Source organism: Tachysurus fulvidraco, chromosome 5 (assembly GCF_022655615.1).
Source record: "Tachysurus fulvidraco isolate hzauxx_2018 chromosome 5, HZAU_PFXX_2.0, whole genome shotgun sequence".
Lineage (NCBI taxonomy): Eukaryota > Metazoa > Chordata > Actinopteri > Siluriformes > Bagridae > Tachysurus > Tachysurus fulvidraco.
In genome coordinates, this window is record NC_062522.1 from 11,337,934 (window position 1) to 11,354,534 (window position 16,601).

The following is a 16,601-nucleotide window of genomic DNA, read 5'->3' on the forward strand; positions in this document are numbered from 1 at the left end:
GTCACAGTGACTGAGACCACCTAAATACATCTTTTTTTAGAATATTATTCAAGTTAGTTTTAGGCACGAAGTCAATGACTTGGACAAGCAGTTTTCTCCACAGTAAAGACTGGGCTGATTAAGTGTATGCATGGTAAATATTTTCCTTTGGTGTATTTCATTTTGACTGGAAAAAAAACCCATGAGAAACCCATGAGGAGTCGCGACTTAAAGAGGAAGACAGATTCCTCCAGGAAGCGCCAGATATAACCAGAGTTGGTTATAATTTTAAGTTTGATGTGGCAAACCTGCACAAGGATAAACCATATACAGTCTAAACTTAATTAAGGACATTCTGATGAATGTTAAATAGATTTGTTGTAATGTAACTCATGATTTTGCACAATTTGGGGGAAAGAATAGTAACAGAATGTTTTTAACTAACAAACTCTGCACAAAGCCTCAATCTAAATAGTAAAGTGTTATGTAAACCACACCAAAATACAGTAGATGGTTTTCCTGCATTCAGCATAGATTATCTTCTATTCCTCTTCTGCCATAGTGGTTTTCTATTTTTAATGTGTCTGTGAATGCCAAATTCTTCACTCGATTCTGGTTAGATTTAAATATTGTGGAACATCCACAAGACAAGTTCCCTGTTATCACATGTTATATAAACAGTTGCCCTATAAACAGCCATACCTTTATTCTCTTTTATGATTTTAATGAGAAAAAACCTTCAAAGTGGTCAAAGTGCTGACACTGGAGTCTCCTTCCATAAACGTGCAAAAAACCTACACACTCACTCACACACACACACACACACACACACACACACACACACACACACACACACACACACACACACACACACACACACACACACACACACACATAATTCAGACATAATATTCAGGCCACTAAAGAATGACAATATGTACATCTTCAGATACACATGCACTTTTTCTTTATTCTTTTGTTTGATATGAACAGAAGCTCTTCATCTGTATGTGCATAATGATTGACTGATTAGATGACTGCATAAATATTATATGTGTATATTGGCACTCATGTTGTAAATTATAAACACCTTTTTATCAAGCTTCATTAATCCATACCACTGTAGTATATTTAAACAATATTATGCATTTGTTGTCTCTTGTTCTCATACATACATATGGGATGGGATTGAAAGGCAACGCAAACCTTAAAGCGAATTAAATCATTTCACTGTTGTGTTTTAGATAAAATGGACAGCTTAGTTGCCATGGTAGTGTCAGGCATGTTGCACACACAGTGTACATTTTATGATGGCTGTGTGCAATATGCACATGATTCTTTCACACTGCATTTCCTGACATGCATAAGGCACACTACTGATTTTAATGCACTTATTGCACATTTTTAACGTTTGTACCAGATTTTTCACCTGCTTTTCCCAGACTATAGATGATAAAGAAATGATATTCCTTTCTGTCATCTGTAAAAAAAAATGTGAAATATGTTTGGTAAGCGAGACAAAACTAAAGAAAGGTCACCTCCAACTTGTATGATTGCCGGTGTGGGAGTATGAGGAGGAGCGGCGTATCGTGTCGCGTCGCGCGCCAGTGCAGCCATTAAAGCCTACTGCTACACACACGCACACACGCACACGCACCATGGAGATGAAGCACTGAACGCACTGTGCATTATCACGGAGAACCAGGACACATGAAAGACAGAATCTGGTCCAGTGAAAACGCATTTTTTTGCCGGATTTTCAACGAGGTGCCGCCAATTCCACCTTCGAAATCTCCGCCTTAGTGACCTTGTTGTTTTTGGCTTGCAAAATGAGCACAAAGCTCCATGCGGTATGTAGATCTATGATTTTTATGATTTAGATCAATACGTCATGTTTTAATGTTGTCCGCGCTTTTTTCCCCTCCCAAACATTTCCCATCATCTCAGCATCTCCGTGTATCTCCGTGCATCTGCATCGTGTTGGTTATGGAGAAACTGCCTGCTCTGGTTCAGTACCCTGGATAGCACTGTGCATGCTGCAGGTGAAAAGCCTTGTCCACTTTTTTGTGTGTCCACCTGTGCTTTAAATCACTGGTTTTCCACATGCACCATCATATTAGGATTTCACAAAACAGGGGTTCTGAAACTTTTGCAGCCCTTTAGCTGTAAACTAAAAAAAAAATCTGGGCATCTCTCAACACATTTATTATATTAAATATTCTTAAATTAAGTTCACACTCAGGGTCACGGTAGATCTGGAGCCTATCCCGAGAACACTGGGATGTGAGGCAAGAATACACTCTGAATGGGACGACAGTTCATTGCATTCATTCGCACCTACGGGAAATTTAAAATAGCCAGTCCACCTACATGCATGGTTTGGGATGTGGGAGGAAACCAGAGAAGCTGGTAGAAACCCACATAGACTCAGGTAGAACATGTATAACATGATGTCCCATCCTGGGTGATAAAGCTTTGGATTGAACTGAGGTCCACTGAGATGTGAGGCTACCTGCCGCACCACTGTGTCACCCTGAAATTTGGCTTATCCAACTGAAAAATTTCACTATTGTATTGACTGAGTGCAACACATTTACCTTCAAGCCAAACATTTTTTTGGAGGATAGATAGTTGATGAAAGTTTACCTTCTTTTTGGGCACAGGCTATATCCCCATGCCTGGGATCAGACAGGGATCTGGGTACTGTGATGCTCAATGTATCATTGTTCCACACTGTGTTTATAATCTATTTATTATAGCCATAGAGCTTTCTATTGCTGAACATTCAAATGACAGGACACATTAATATTAATGACACGAGAACTCTTTAAAGCTTTTTAATTAAACCCATTTAAGGATGTGGTAGCTCAGTGGTTAAGGTGTTGGGCTACTGATCGGAAGTTCATGAGTTCGAGCCCCAGGTCTACCAAGCTGCCACTGCTGGGCCCCTGAGCAGGGCCCTTGTTGCTCAGTTGTAAGTCACTCTGAATAAGGGTGTCTCGTAAATGTAAATTAAAACAGGCAAATAACTGTAAGAAGTTAAGGATAGGTAGTAATTTCCAGATCATGAAAAGGGACATCTAAATTTCTATAAAAGAGACTATTATATTCAAATGCTTAAAAATATAAAAGAGTTTAAAGTGGAATTCTGTTTCTTTGAGAATGGTGAAAATTGCTAATTGTATCTATCCATCCTTGAAAAACAGCTGGGACTCTGCTTAACAACATTATAGAAAAAAAGGGCACCAACTGATTGAAAGAGTAGTTAAATTTAGACAAATTAGATCGCTCTAACATGCTCATTAGGAATTTAAATCTAAAACCAGATTTTTTGTAAAGTCACTTCATGACAGTAATGGTTGATATATATGTATGTATATATACACTTTTTTTGGCATTCACTCTCCAACTGCCAAAATAAAAAGGATTTGGGTCCTCGTTTTATTCAGCTTTGAACAATATTAAGATTTCCATAAGAAGTCTGAGCAAAACTGAAATAAGTTTCATTCAGATTGGAAAGTGAATAACGAAAAAAAAACCCCTATGTAAAGATGTCATTGAATAGTAACTGACTATTCTGAATGAACAGATGATGCTTTCAGATAAGAGGTGCATCATTCGAATGACATAACGAAGACTGCATTCATTAACATAATCATGCGGCACAGATTCATTCATCTTTAGTAACTGCCTGGTCAAAGTTGAGGTCATTAAAATTATTCTATCCATTAGGTAGAATTTGCTAGACAATTTCACAGTTAGGCATAAACAAAAAACAATCTTTATCTTATACAACTTATTCAAACACTGTGAAAACAGACCTTTACAATCTACTCAATAAAAATGAGATAAGAACATATACTGAGTTTGTGTAGATTACATCTAATGTGTTTATTTATGTTGCAGTTATATTTTATTATCAAATCGGATGGGGAAAAATGAACTCATTATGATATATTTCACTTGCTGACTAATATATCTATATAAAATATAAATGATTTGTATGGGTTGTATTTTCCATCTTCTAAAATCATTTATAACCATGCACTTTAGGTTTAAATCCAAATCCAGACACGGATAGTTGGCTCACTAAACAGCTAGAGGTACAGGTTGTGGCACTGCATAACACCTCTAGTAAAGGTTTACATATTTGTAGTTATCTGTGTATCTATATATTTTCTTTCAGTAATTCTGTCCTTGCAGTTGCATTAAAAGTGGATTTTACATTTGTTATGACTGATGTGTTTCAGGTTCTATTGAATTATTCTGTATTATATTTCAGCGTAGCCATGTCTTGGTGCAGCTGCTGAAATATCTTGGCTTGTTTCAGTCTCAGTTTGCTGCATTCAGTAGATCCATTGCCAGTAAGTTAATTAAAAAGAACCGGTGTATACAATTTACGGTAGCATGGGGTAACTGTAGTTTGGTGGAGAAATATTCGAAAGCTTATTTTTTAGCCACACTTCTGCATGCTGTTAGGAGTGTGTGCTTGTTATAAAGTCCAGGATTTAGGCTTAAAGCTTGTTAAGGTCCCAGAATAAAACAGAGAATTACATATCCGTTATGAATAGAATATTGATTTTACTTTTCATTGTTTTTTTTAATTTTGTGTGCAGTCCAATCCATAATCTGAATGAACAAAGGGAAATATATTGCAACATCTGTTGTACAGTAGCTCATGAAATAAAATTAAAATCTTTAAATGAGTAAAGTAATGTATAATATACACAGTACTAAAGTAGTAAAGTAACCAAAGTACTAAAGCAAAATCCAAGCCAGTGAGTTACTACAGAGACAACAAGTTTCCCCTTCCTTTCTAACTGATACTGCCAGGTCAGAGCACTCATGCCAAGACAGGTTTAAAAAGAAATACTGATGCTGATATTTATTTTTAAGAAGCCTAATACATAGCAAGTAGTAAATTGACTTTGGTGATCATTTTCAATTTGTGAAAAACAGAAATCTGAAATAGAAATTATAGGGGGAAATTATAGGATATTCCCTATAATTTTTGGCCCCAGAGCTAGAGAAATAAGACCTGGATGAAAAAGAGATGTAACTTTTCACATTAAGATTTTTAGAAAAGGGAACACCACCATTTTGGAAATTCACATGATGGCATTTTTTTTTCAAGCATCATTTATAAATGGGTGATTTATTCATCCCTAGATCAACACAAAACTTCTTTTTTCAGCGATTTAATTCGTCAATTCAATTTAAATTTATTCGTATAACGCTTTTAACAATGGACATTATCTCAAAGGATCTTTGAGACTATTTAGCAAATATAGGAATAAGGCCTCAGTATATCTGGAAGAATGGAAATATAGGTTAAATTATGATAGATGTGAAACCAATACAAAGAGCACTGGGTATAGGATTGGATTATACCTCGAATGGGACACCAGTGCATTGCAGGACATCATGTAGATACATACACATCTAAAGTCAGTTCATAATAGTGAATCCACTTACAGGCATCTTTTGGGATGTGGAAGAAACCTGGAGAACCCTGAGCTAACCCATGTGGGCCCATTTAAAACATAAGAAAAAAACATAAAACAAGCCCTGAAATTAAGCAGATGGTCCTGAAAAAATGTAAGTCATGTACTGTGAATCAGAAAAGTCTTGAAAAGAAAGAGGTAGTTTATTTTTGAGCATATAAAAGCTTGTTAGACATTGTAATAACTCAGTTTTGTGGTCTATAACACATGAGCTGTTTAGGAATCAATGCTTTAATGTCAAATTTGTCATTGAATGAAAGGCTTTCATTTAATCCTTTTTTAAGTTAATGTGTTGCATTATTTGTTTTTTTCTCACATTTATTTTGTTATTGCTACTTTTTATTCCTACTTTGTATTCCTACTTTTTTGTAAATGGTGTATTATATGTATATAAGTATAAATTTTTGTTTTTAGGATGACTGTCATGGGTCTTCAGATGAAAAAATAGCACTTTTGGCTAATTCCGGCACATTTACAGCCATGTTTATTAATATGCATTTCCCCGTAAACAAATAAAATAAGCTTTCTGGTCAGGAGGAAATGTCCACATTATCAGGACTCCTAAAGTTTCTGCAAGTCGAGAAAACAACATGATGGACATTATAAGTGATTATATATAATTGATTTATTATAGTTTCTCTATTTGGTATTAGCTGTGGTCTGTCACTCGTATTGACAGCTGTGATATTATATACACGGTTAATCTCAATGCCCTAGCATGTATGGCGATACGAGTACAGGGTTAATAAAACCCAAACAGACCTGGTTTGAATTGAGCTACTGAGCAGGGGAGTGGATTGCCTTAACAAAGCCAATCAAATTAAAGTAGGTCTTCTGTCAACTAGGTCACCCTGTCCTATATACACTCGTCCCTTGGAAAATCCTTTGCAGGAAAGATCAGGAAGAGCTGTTTACTGATTTCATAATTATCCTGATGTTGTGTAAAATGCCAGGATAAGTAGGATGTAGTTATCATATGTATGTCTAAACTTTGTTTGACAGAGTGATGTCAGATTTTCATGTTGGTCTACTGTACATATATGGTTTATGCCCAGTTCACTGACTCTTATTTTGGGGGGGCGGGGGAGGGGGGAGGGGGGGGGGTACATAGGAAGTGTGTACATTGTTTTTTAAAGACCTCACTACTTTTGAGCTCAAGAAACTTTTGAGCTTGATGTAGTGTCAAATGTACATTTTCATAATAGTGAATTAAATGAATTTTGCTCATTGACTTTTTTTTTTAATGAGCCTTTTTTTTTGTTTTATTCCACAACCAGCTTCTAATAACCAAAACCACCAAGCAATTCCAAATCACTTAGCCAGTAGCACTTCTGATTGGTCGATAACCGACATAACCGACATAACTCTGGCTGCAAGGAAATTCATAGGTTTATATCATCGTGCTTGTTTGATGTTATAATTTTTGTACTAACAGCCAATTTACAGGGGACTTGGATATCAGAAATTCAACAGATTTTAAAAAATGTTGATCTAGTGAAGTCTTCTGTGAAGAGATGTTTAGTTAACATTGTCCAGTGTCAGCACTTTGTAACCATCATTGGTAAAGCTGTAACTTTAGGTTTTCCCCCGTGGGAGAGTCTTCAGGAGGGAGGTCTTTGTTTTGTTTTGTTTTTTTGTGGATGATCCACAATATTAAATGTAAATTAATGAGATATATGATATGTTCTCTAGTCAATAAAACAACTCTTAATGCTGGACAATTAAGATATGCTATTACATGGGAAATAATCAACTATTTAAGTAGTTCTTTTAGAAAATCAACCTCAGACTATCACAGAAAGTTCGGGTACAAATACATTTTAATGGCTTGCCAATTTTTAGATATATTTCCTCCATTGCATACAGAATACTAAAACACAAATACCTGATAGTTATATTCACATATGTGACTGCTTCATTAGAAAACCGATGTTACCTCAAACCCATTTTATATTTGATTCTTTTATAGTGTTGCTTAACTTTTTGTGCGAAAATACAACCATGTAAAAAAAAAAAGATAATTTACGTCACAAGTCACTGTGCCTAAACGTTTAACTGTTTCTGTTCAACATTACCTCAGTTGTAAAAGCGCAAAAATTCATTCTTATGATTGATTTGTTTTTGTTTTCTTCTAGTTCAAGACATTAAAATTGAGACATTGTTAATTTGAGGTATTAACTCTCTCTGTGTAAATCTCAGCTCTCTTTATCTCACCCTTTTTTCATTGCAGTTGAACATGGCAACTGGAGCTGGCAGTTTAATTCCATGGTGCATCTTCGCACTCATATCTGTCAGCGGGTCGCTGCATAATTAGCTGTGAATATCTGCACAGGTTTCCATGGTGCAGCATCCTCTCTTTGCAAAGAGGCCAACCCACACACACACACACACACACACACACACACACACACACACACACACACACACACACACACACACACACACACACACACACACACACACACACACACACACACACATACTCACACACACAGTGCAGAGCTGAAGCTTTAGCACGTTATTATGATTATCACCTACTACTGTGGGCTTGGCGTGTCCTAACACAATGTGAGGTGGCCAAAGAGACTGAGAAATCTGGCCCTGAGACTTAGTGGTAGGGAAAACTGCTGCATGTCTCTTTCTAACAGGTGAGCTGCGCAGAGCCGAATTTGGGTTCTTCAAACAATTTCTGCTCCTTATGTAGGACAGCTATTTCCCATCAGCTGTACAGACACAAGGCCTTTAAGCATACCACCATGTTGAAAGCCACCTCAAGAACACATTTCACCTTGTGATTTGTCATGTTTGAGATGATGTACATGAACATGTACTGCACTTTATTTTTCTTTTATTTCTGTCTTTTTATTTTATTCTTTTGCCTCTGTCTGGTCATTTGCTCTGTTGGATCGGGTCAGGAAGGACCCAGTGTTTCTCTCAACAGTGCTGTTTTTGGCTATGAATATGCAACATACAGTAACCTTCTTTTGCATTCTCTCTACTGTATCTCTCTCTCTCTCTCTCTCTCTCTCTCTCTCTCTCTCTCTCTCTCTCTCTCTCTCTCTCTCTCTCTTTCGTTTTGTTGCTCTCTTTCTCTCTTTGCAACATTTTGGCTTTTCAGCCTACAGATGAGCTTTCATTGAAGCAGTGAGTAGGCGTCTGAAGCGGGAGTGCGTTCTCTGTGGAGGGAGAGTAAGGGCTTATGGTTATGCTCTGCTGCAGGGATGCAGTATACCAAGAGTTTTAGTATTAGACCTGAACTGCAGTGTTCGAGTTCTTTAACATGCTTATCTCCTCATTCACTCACTCACAGACACATGGCTGTTCATAATCGTGAACTGTGTTTTACTTATACTTAGTTTCAGTTGATGTCATTAGATTTAGTAGGCTAAGTAGGACATAAAAAGTGTTTTGTTCCTCTTATACCATATGAATTTATAACCATCTATAAAGCATCTTTTTTTTTCACTAGCCTCTTCCTCTTTTGAATTGAATTGAAGCAGCTTTACATGTTAGAGAGAATGCACAAAGCCCTCCATCATCTAGTGCTGAAGACTTTGGGTCTGTGTCAGACTTGTTACAAAATGTTACAGCTATATCTCTGTTCTACAGCCATAAATACAGTCCAAGTCATGTTGTTTGGGGGGAAAATAGTTATCACCTCATTGTGCCTCCTGACCTATGAGTGGATTCATCAGCACTGTGGTATAATTCTATATAATACACCACATTTTATACACACTATCTCATATGATATATATCCTATTTCAGATGTCATTTCTTTGGGCTGAGGTGTTAATTGTTCCCCATATTGGTTTCAGCACTTCAAGTGCATGTGATGTGCCAATTTTCCCAGACTGCTGTGGTTTTGCATCAAACTTGAGCGGACCACAGTGGGAAAGCAACCCACCAGCTTTCAATTCATGGCTCTTTATTAAAACACTCTGGAGCCAGCCTGGTCGTGGGAGGAGAGGCAAGTAAATGAGAGGCGAAAGAGAAGAGTAATGTGACTGGAATGCATAGTGAATCCCCTCTTCATCTCTCTCCTTCTATTGCCCTTCTCTGTTGTGGCATTTAAACTAAAAATTCTTCACACTTTTCTGAAGCAACAGGATGTGCAAAACGACTCATGATTACCTATTCCATATTCACTCGACAATTTGGCAGAAACAGATCTTGCACAATTGACCTGGTATTCATCTATTCATAGATGGTATGAATATTCATAGCTGTTTTATTAAATAGCAGCTGTAAGGTACGTGGCATGGAAATCTCTCGATGCATGAAATTTTTTATGCTTTCTACCACAGCACTGTAAAATGCTTGATTCCGATTGGTCAGAAGGTCTGGATTTCTGTAACAGTAGCTGTGACAGTATTTACGGATGTATGGTTTATAGAAATGTGTTCCATACGTAGACTTGTATGTCAAATTCACGAACACATTTTCAAATAGTGCTAGATACGATTAAGTTTTTTTGAAGTGATTATTTAGTTAATTTAGTGTCTTGGGAAGTGTCAGCACTTTGCGATATTCAGAGATAAAGCTGCAATTTTTTGCTTTGTGCAAGTCTTTGCAGTTTCTCTGTAACTTGACAAGCTGTGGGGTTTTTATGTCACCTTAATTAACTTATTAACTCAACAAGAGACTCAAAAAAGAACTTGTGCAGGAATTATTTAAAGCAGTGATAACAGGAAGTGAGATGTTTCACGGACATACCACAATGTAATTATAAACAAATAGAATGTATGAAGTCTCATTCTTTTATTTCATATGAAAGTGTGATCATTGGCAGATTTTTGTTTGAATAGAAAATAATCAGCTTTCTGTCACACCACACCGTTGTTGATTATCTTTTTAGTCTTACATACTTTCTTCTCCTTAAAAATTTAGACAGTTTTTTTTGCTAGTATGTTTCTATAGACAACATTTCTTTTTAACTGTGTTTATGATAAGCATTACATCACAAACGCATTATCAACAATCCAAGCTGAGACTGGATCACAGTCATTTACAATGAAAAAACTACTTCGTATTTAATTCCACAGTGGTGTATGTAGTAAATTATTGTTTTCTTTAGTAAGAAAAGTTGTTGTCTGTTCTGGGTGACTCTCTTGAAAGTGATCTCAGACATGTCAGACATATCAGACTTCTACTGATCTAATAGATGTCTAGTCTAGTCTTAGAAAATGGAAAACACCATTCAGCTCATTGGATCAGTCCCTGTTACTAATCAAAATCACTTGTAATCTCTATCTAATTATCTCTTTGCTAACCAGCAGATATGCTGCCATAAGCATAAGCAGCATGCAGTAGCTTTGCTTAACTACCGGTAACTTTGTCCTTGTTCCTGTGATCTGTGCGAAAGAAATTTGATGTTGATTTTAGCTCTCATTAAGTCCTTCCCTAACGAGTAATATTTGACCAGCAAATACCATCTGTGAATGAATTTTGGCACTGCTTAATGTGTGTTGTTTTATTGATGCTAATGAGACCACTGAAATGATCAAAGCTGTTGATTTGTTTATAGAGGAGTGGAAATTGTGGCCTGGTCAGCTTAATATTATTGTTTAATCAGGTATTTCTACAATGACCCAGTATTCTGTTGTACCCCTAATTTGTTTGGACTCTTTTGGTAAAGGGCAAATCTTTGAACATTGTACATATAGCCTTCAAGGGTTCCACAATGAAAACCAGAAAAACCAAATAACCGTATACAAATACAGTATATTTGTAGAACTAGGCAGAGCCCAGGGGCACAGAGTCTCTTGTTTAGCTTTATAAAGTGGTAATGTGGGTTTTTTTAAAGGAAATCCTTTCTCAGGGATAGATAGAAGAACAGATTTTGGGTACCATTTGGATTTCTTTTCTGAAACGGTACCTGAACTGTATAACCCTGGACTGTTAAAGGTTCTTGCTTTCTAGACCTTATCTGGTCCAGCCCTCTGTTGTACGGTTCCATATAAAACCTTTATGGGGTCGCCAATGGGACAAACTGAAAAGCCTCTGGAGTGCTGGTTGACTTTTTTTATAATAATTAAACTACGCATATCAGGGTTTCTTTAGGTGGTTAATGGTTTAGCTTTATAAAGAGGTTTAACATGGACCCTTTTTTTTTTAAATGGGCAACCTTTTGTGATCGGGTTAAACTTAGAACATTTGATGCTTCCACAGGGAGACAAAAATGGAAGAAATCTCTAGGGTGCATTTGAGGGTGCTTTTTTCCTTAAATGTCTGGAGCTGCATTCCTAGATGTTCAGGGTTTCGAAATTTTGAAAGGTATTCTACTTAGAACCCTGGTTATAGAATTCATCATAAAATCTTTTTCATTCACCAGGTTCTTAGACTCAAGATCCCTTTAGAGTGCTAGTTGTAATTCATTCTTAGGACTAATTGTCAGTGGTTCTTGGAGTGTTTAATGCTACAGTTTTTTGGATAGGTTCTACATGGAACATTTTTTTTTAAAGAAAACCCTAGGGGTACGTACTGAACAGCCTTTTAAGGTAATATTTAGGACTCTTTTAGGTGCCTGTTTCTGAACCTGTATTCCTAGAAATGCTAGAACAAATGAATTTCTTTTTAAATCTAGGTTGTAAGCTTCAAAATAAGTTCTATATGGAACCTTGTCTGTTGTAGAATTGTTCATACAATCTTAGAATTAAGGATATCTCAGGAGATATTTTGTGGTTAATGAAGAAATTCTATACAGACCATTTTTTAAAGGACCTACACAGAACCTCTAAGGACACTCTGGAGGGAGAAATGCTAAATGTTACCTTTCTCCTAAAATGAAATAATATGAAGCTAGGTTTAATTTCACAAAATATGACTTAAAGTCATGAAAAGATTGTTCAAATATTATTTACCTTGCTTTTCTTCTGACTAAACAAGTAACCATTCCCCCTTATTCTTTCTAGCCCATAAAATTCTGACGTTTTTTAGTCATTTGCTTTAAAGCAAAAATATTCTTTCAATACACTGAGACGAATAAAAAAGCTATGTAGATACAGATGTGTTTAATGTAACCTGAATCCACAACATATCCAGGGTGTGTAAAGGGTTAAAATTATGATTGCGTCAAAGCTCCCACATCAACCATTACATCTGATTCAGTGATGAATCTCTGTTCAGTTTGGACTGATCCATTTGTAAGAGGCAATATTACGCCCTCAAATGGCTATCTACTTTTTTCTTTTATTATTATTTTTTCCTTAAGACTATTCCTTTTCGCCAGTATAAGTAGCCTGAAATAAAACAAAGCAGAAAACTAATTTTAATAATAAATATTTGGGTATACAGTCTAATTAATGAGACTGATGTTTTTAATGTGATGTATGGATTAATAAGGGTTTCCTCCCTGCACATTCAGTCTGGAGTTCACCAACAAGCTTTGAGGAGCAAACGTAGGTATGTCGAACATAGAATATGCAGTGATACTTTAGTACTGTGAGCCACAAATACTAGACAGTACTGAAAAGAATATGGAGACAGTTACAAAAAAAAAAAGGCAGGCAAGTTTTAAGTATTAAATAATTATTAATAGTTATGAAGAAATTAAATAAGAAATTAGAAAAAACTAAGTTATTAGTGTGTAAAGTAGATATTCAGATAGTTTTTATTTATTTATTTATTTATTTATTTATTTATTTATTCAACAAATAAGAAATACTGGTACCTTTTCCAGAATAAAGGTTATTTATACAATTGAATTGTTAACTATAATTTTAGTCAGTAACCACTGAAACATGCCTGCGACAGTAGCGCGAATGTAAAAATTTATACGATGATAAGATGGGCATAAAAGTGATGGAGATCTGCAGTGCTGGAAAATCAGCAGTATATTGTTCATCTCTGTTCATATCTGCTCAGTAGATGGAGCCATGGCAGCATTTTGAAACCACTGTCAAGTCTTTTTTGGCTGTTTTATCAGACGTTATCTGCATTATGTTGTCTGAATAAAAATCTCAGCCATGGTGATGCACTTGCTTATTTGCTGCTTTGGAGATTGTGTGTGACATATCAGCTCTGGCCTCCTTCAGCATCTTATGGCCTCTAAATAGAGAAAATGAAAAGTCAGAGCCTCGGCACTTCAGAGATAAAATTCATTCAGTAAGTAAAAATGATTCCTCATATTGTAGTATCCTGTAAAGCGGTTCTTTTACATTTAAAAGTGAGTGCTTTTGTGTGCCTCGTCATAATTTGCATGCTCTTGGCGTTCTACAGTAGGTGGTACAATGACAGAACTTAATGCACATCCGCTGTCTTGCACTTTCTCCCCCGTTCCCTGCAGTTTCCATGGCAACTCCGTGCAGCATGGCCGCAATTCGGCCCACTCAGGCAGCATCTCTCTCTGTGGAAGTCACGAATAAAACGTAGTCTCTATGTACCTCATCGTGAGCACTGCAGCACACGCTCGGGCATTTCCGCCTGACCCCATGCACTTAATCAGCTCTTCCAGACATTTGTCTCTCCCCCTCTGTCCTCTTCTTTTTCGTGTCTGGGGAAGCAGTGCAAAAGGAAAAAGTGTACATGCGATATGTCATCTTTTTTCAGGGTCAGAACGAAAGGGCACAGACGGCGATGGTGTCAGATAAAGTGACTGGGGGGCTTGTAATTTTTATCTGACTTCACTTGAAGTCTTGGGGCTATAATTTGGCTCACTGCTTATAATAACTCCAAATTATAATAATGTTGCTTACATTAACACTACCCTGTGGCATTTGCTGCCATTTGTTGGCATGTCCAGTGATAATGCAGATATGTTGTGATAGCTTTCTTAATATTTCTGGCATGGTAGCTTCTTAGAAAAGATGTATAACGTAAAGTATCTATTTAGCATTTCTTACGACATCTATCTATTATGTGGTGACGGCTGGTGGTGATATTAAATGGGAGAGCTAATCTCTATCTATCTATCAATAGCTTGACAATGAAACTATTGGAGTTGAGCAATGCAGTATATCACAAGTTCTCACTGATGAAATAATAATAATGTAGGGCAAACTATTACACACACACACACACACACACACACACACACACACACACACACACACACACACACACACACACACACACACACACTAGGAGATAGGCAGCTGCATTCATTATTTCACAGTGATTTGTGGCTTCATGCAGTGTTTCCTCATTATACCAAGCATGTTAAACAGAGACGTTGTAACCTTTTTGTTCAAACCAAAAAATACTAATATACAGTTCTGTCATCTGTTCTTTTGTGCATTTTGTCATTGGTTTACACAATGTGTGCTTAGTTTGCCCCTGTTTTTTTTTTTTTTTTCCACTGGATGAAAATAAGAAAAAGCCTTTTTTTTTTTTACATATATACATTATAGAACAATGAAAGTCTATTCTGTGCATATCCCAGCTTTGGAAGTTGTACCATGGCCAGGCATGATACAGCACTCTTGGAGCAGATAGGATTAAGGGCCTTGATCAAGGGCCCAACAGTGGCAGCTTGGCAGTGCTGATCCTTCTGATTAATGATCCAGAACCTTAACCACTTGAGCTACTACTTACAATGGTAAAGGCTTAGTATGATAGACTTAATATACGTCAGCTATTCATTAAACCCACGACTGTCTTTCACATGTGCTTTCTCAATCACTGCTGATGACGTGTTACAGATGTGTCAGTGACATTCACAAATCTAGTGGTTGTTTCACTCTGTGTAATTACCTGCCACAAATATCATTGAAATGTGGTGCTTGGGACTCCTTGATTATATGTACCAAGGGACTGATAAAAAAAAAAAAAATCATTCTAGAATTTTTTTCCATATGTGGGATGTGGGCTGGGGGATGTGGTAGCTCAGTGGTTAAGGTGTTGGGCTACTGATCAGAAGGTCACGGGTTCGAACCCCAGGTCCACCAAGCTGCCCCTGCTGGGCCCCTGAGCAAGGCCCTTGTTGCTCAGTTGTAAGTCACTCTGGATAAGGGTGTCTGCTAAATGCTGTAAATGTAATAATAAAAAGAATCTTGCAATTTCTTTTGTGCTAAGTGTAACTAAAAATAAATACATTAGATATTCCTATAATTCAGCTATTATTTGTAGATATATAAATTTCTCTAATCCAAACCGTAAACATGTCAGGTTTTAATTAAGCTTAAATCTGATGGGTAAGTTTTAAGACTAACTAAACTGACTGAAAGTGTTTCTGTTATATTCTGCATGCTAGTTCTAGTGCTGGATTAAGCTTCCCATTATGATAAACCATCGTTACATGTTATAGGCTACATCAGAACGCATTTATTAAAGTGTTGGGTTTTTTGTTTGTTTTGAAAAGTGCAGCATCACTTGTTCATACCACTCTGTGTATTTTTCTGATGTCAAATACTTTTTGAAGTCTTTTTATCACTGACAGACAGAAAGGGCTTATCCCTGCTAGCACATTCATACTAACCATCCCTGAAGTTATATACAGTATATTATGACCACTGTACCTCAGTTTGTTCCATGCTCACAGAAAATATAGTGTTTTGAAAGTATAAGTGCATACCATCATCTGTCCTATAGTATACAATTGCCAAAGCACAAGAGAAAATAGCATGTGATGTCGGACATGAATACAGCTGTCACGACCATTACAGTTAATGGAAGTTGGCTCAGTTATACAACAGTCAACCAAATGCACATACAAAGGCTAAGGCTCTGAACATGTATGAACAAAGTGAAAACATCACTTTTGGTATCATTTAGCTTATATCAATGTGTTCTTGAAACACACAATTAAACTACAATTACCCAGCATGATATGTCTGGTGAATCCCTTGATTTAATGTCACTTTTGACAATTATTAAAAACTCAACATTTTACTGTTTTTTTCAAGGCTGCCAACATACTTCAACATACTTGGAGGAGAACTTTATGCAGCCAAATACCCACAAGACACTGCACACACTAGACATTGGCAATAGCATGGATGGAGCATCATTCTTTGTGTGCCTTTGCCATTGTTTAGTCTGTAGGCCATGATTCTGAGCTGTTTTGATTCTGATTGATTAAGTCCATGACATGTGCTCCTTACGACTGAAAGAAGCACATGGTCGGTTGCAATGGCAAGATGATGTTTCTTGTCAGTTTCCGCTCCAGCTCAGAAGAAA

General features: G+C 36.7%; 1 protein-coding gene across 2 annotated transcripts in view; it reads left to right on the forward strand.

Moving 5' to 3' along the window:
- The first annotated feature begins 1,554 nt into the window (after nt 1–1,554).
- Nucleotides 1,555–16,601, forward strand: part of lrrc7 (leucine rich repeat containing 7) — a 124,657-nt gene continuing 109,610 nt past the window's right edge. Inside the window, exon 1 of one of the 2 annotated variants that reach the window (XM_027147327.2) lies at nt 1,555–1,829. The gene's annotated coding sequence lies outside the window, so the exon portion shown is untranslated. Of the gene's footprint in view, nt 1,830–13,497; nt 13,590–16,601 lie in introns of those variants that run through there. The other variant, XM_047814281.1, reaches the window with a different exon arrangement.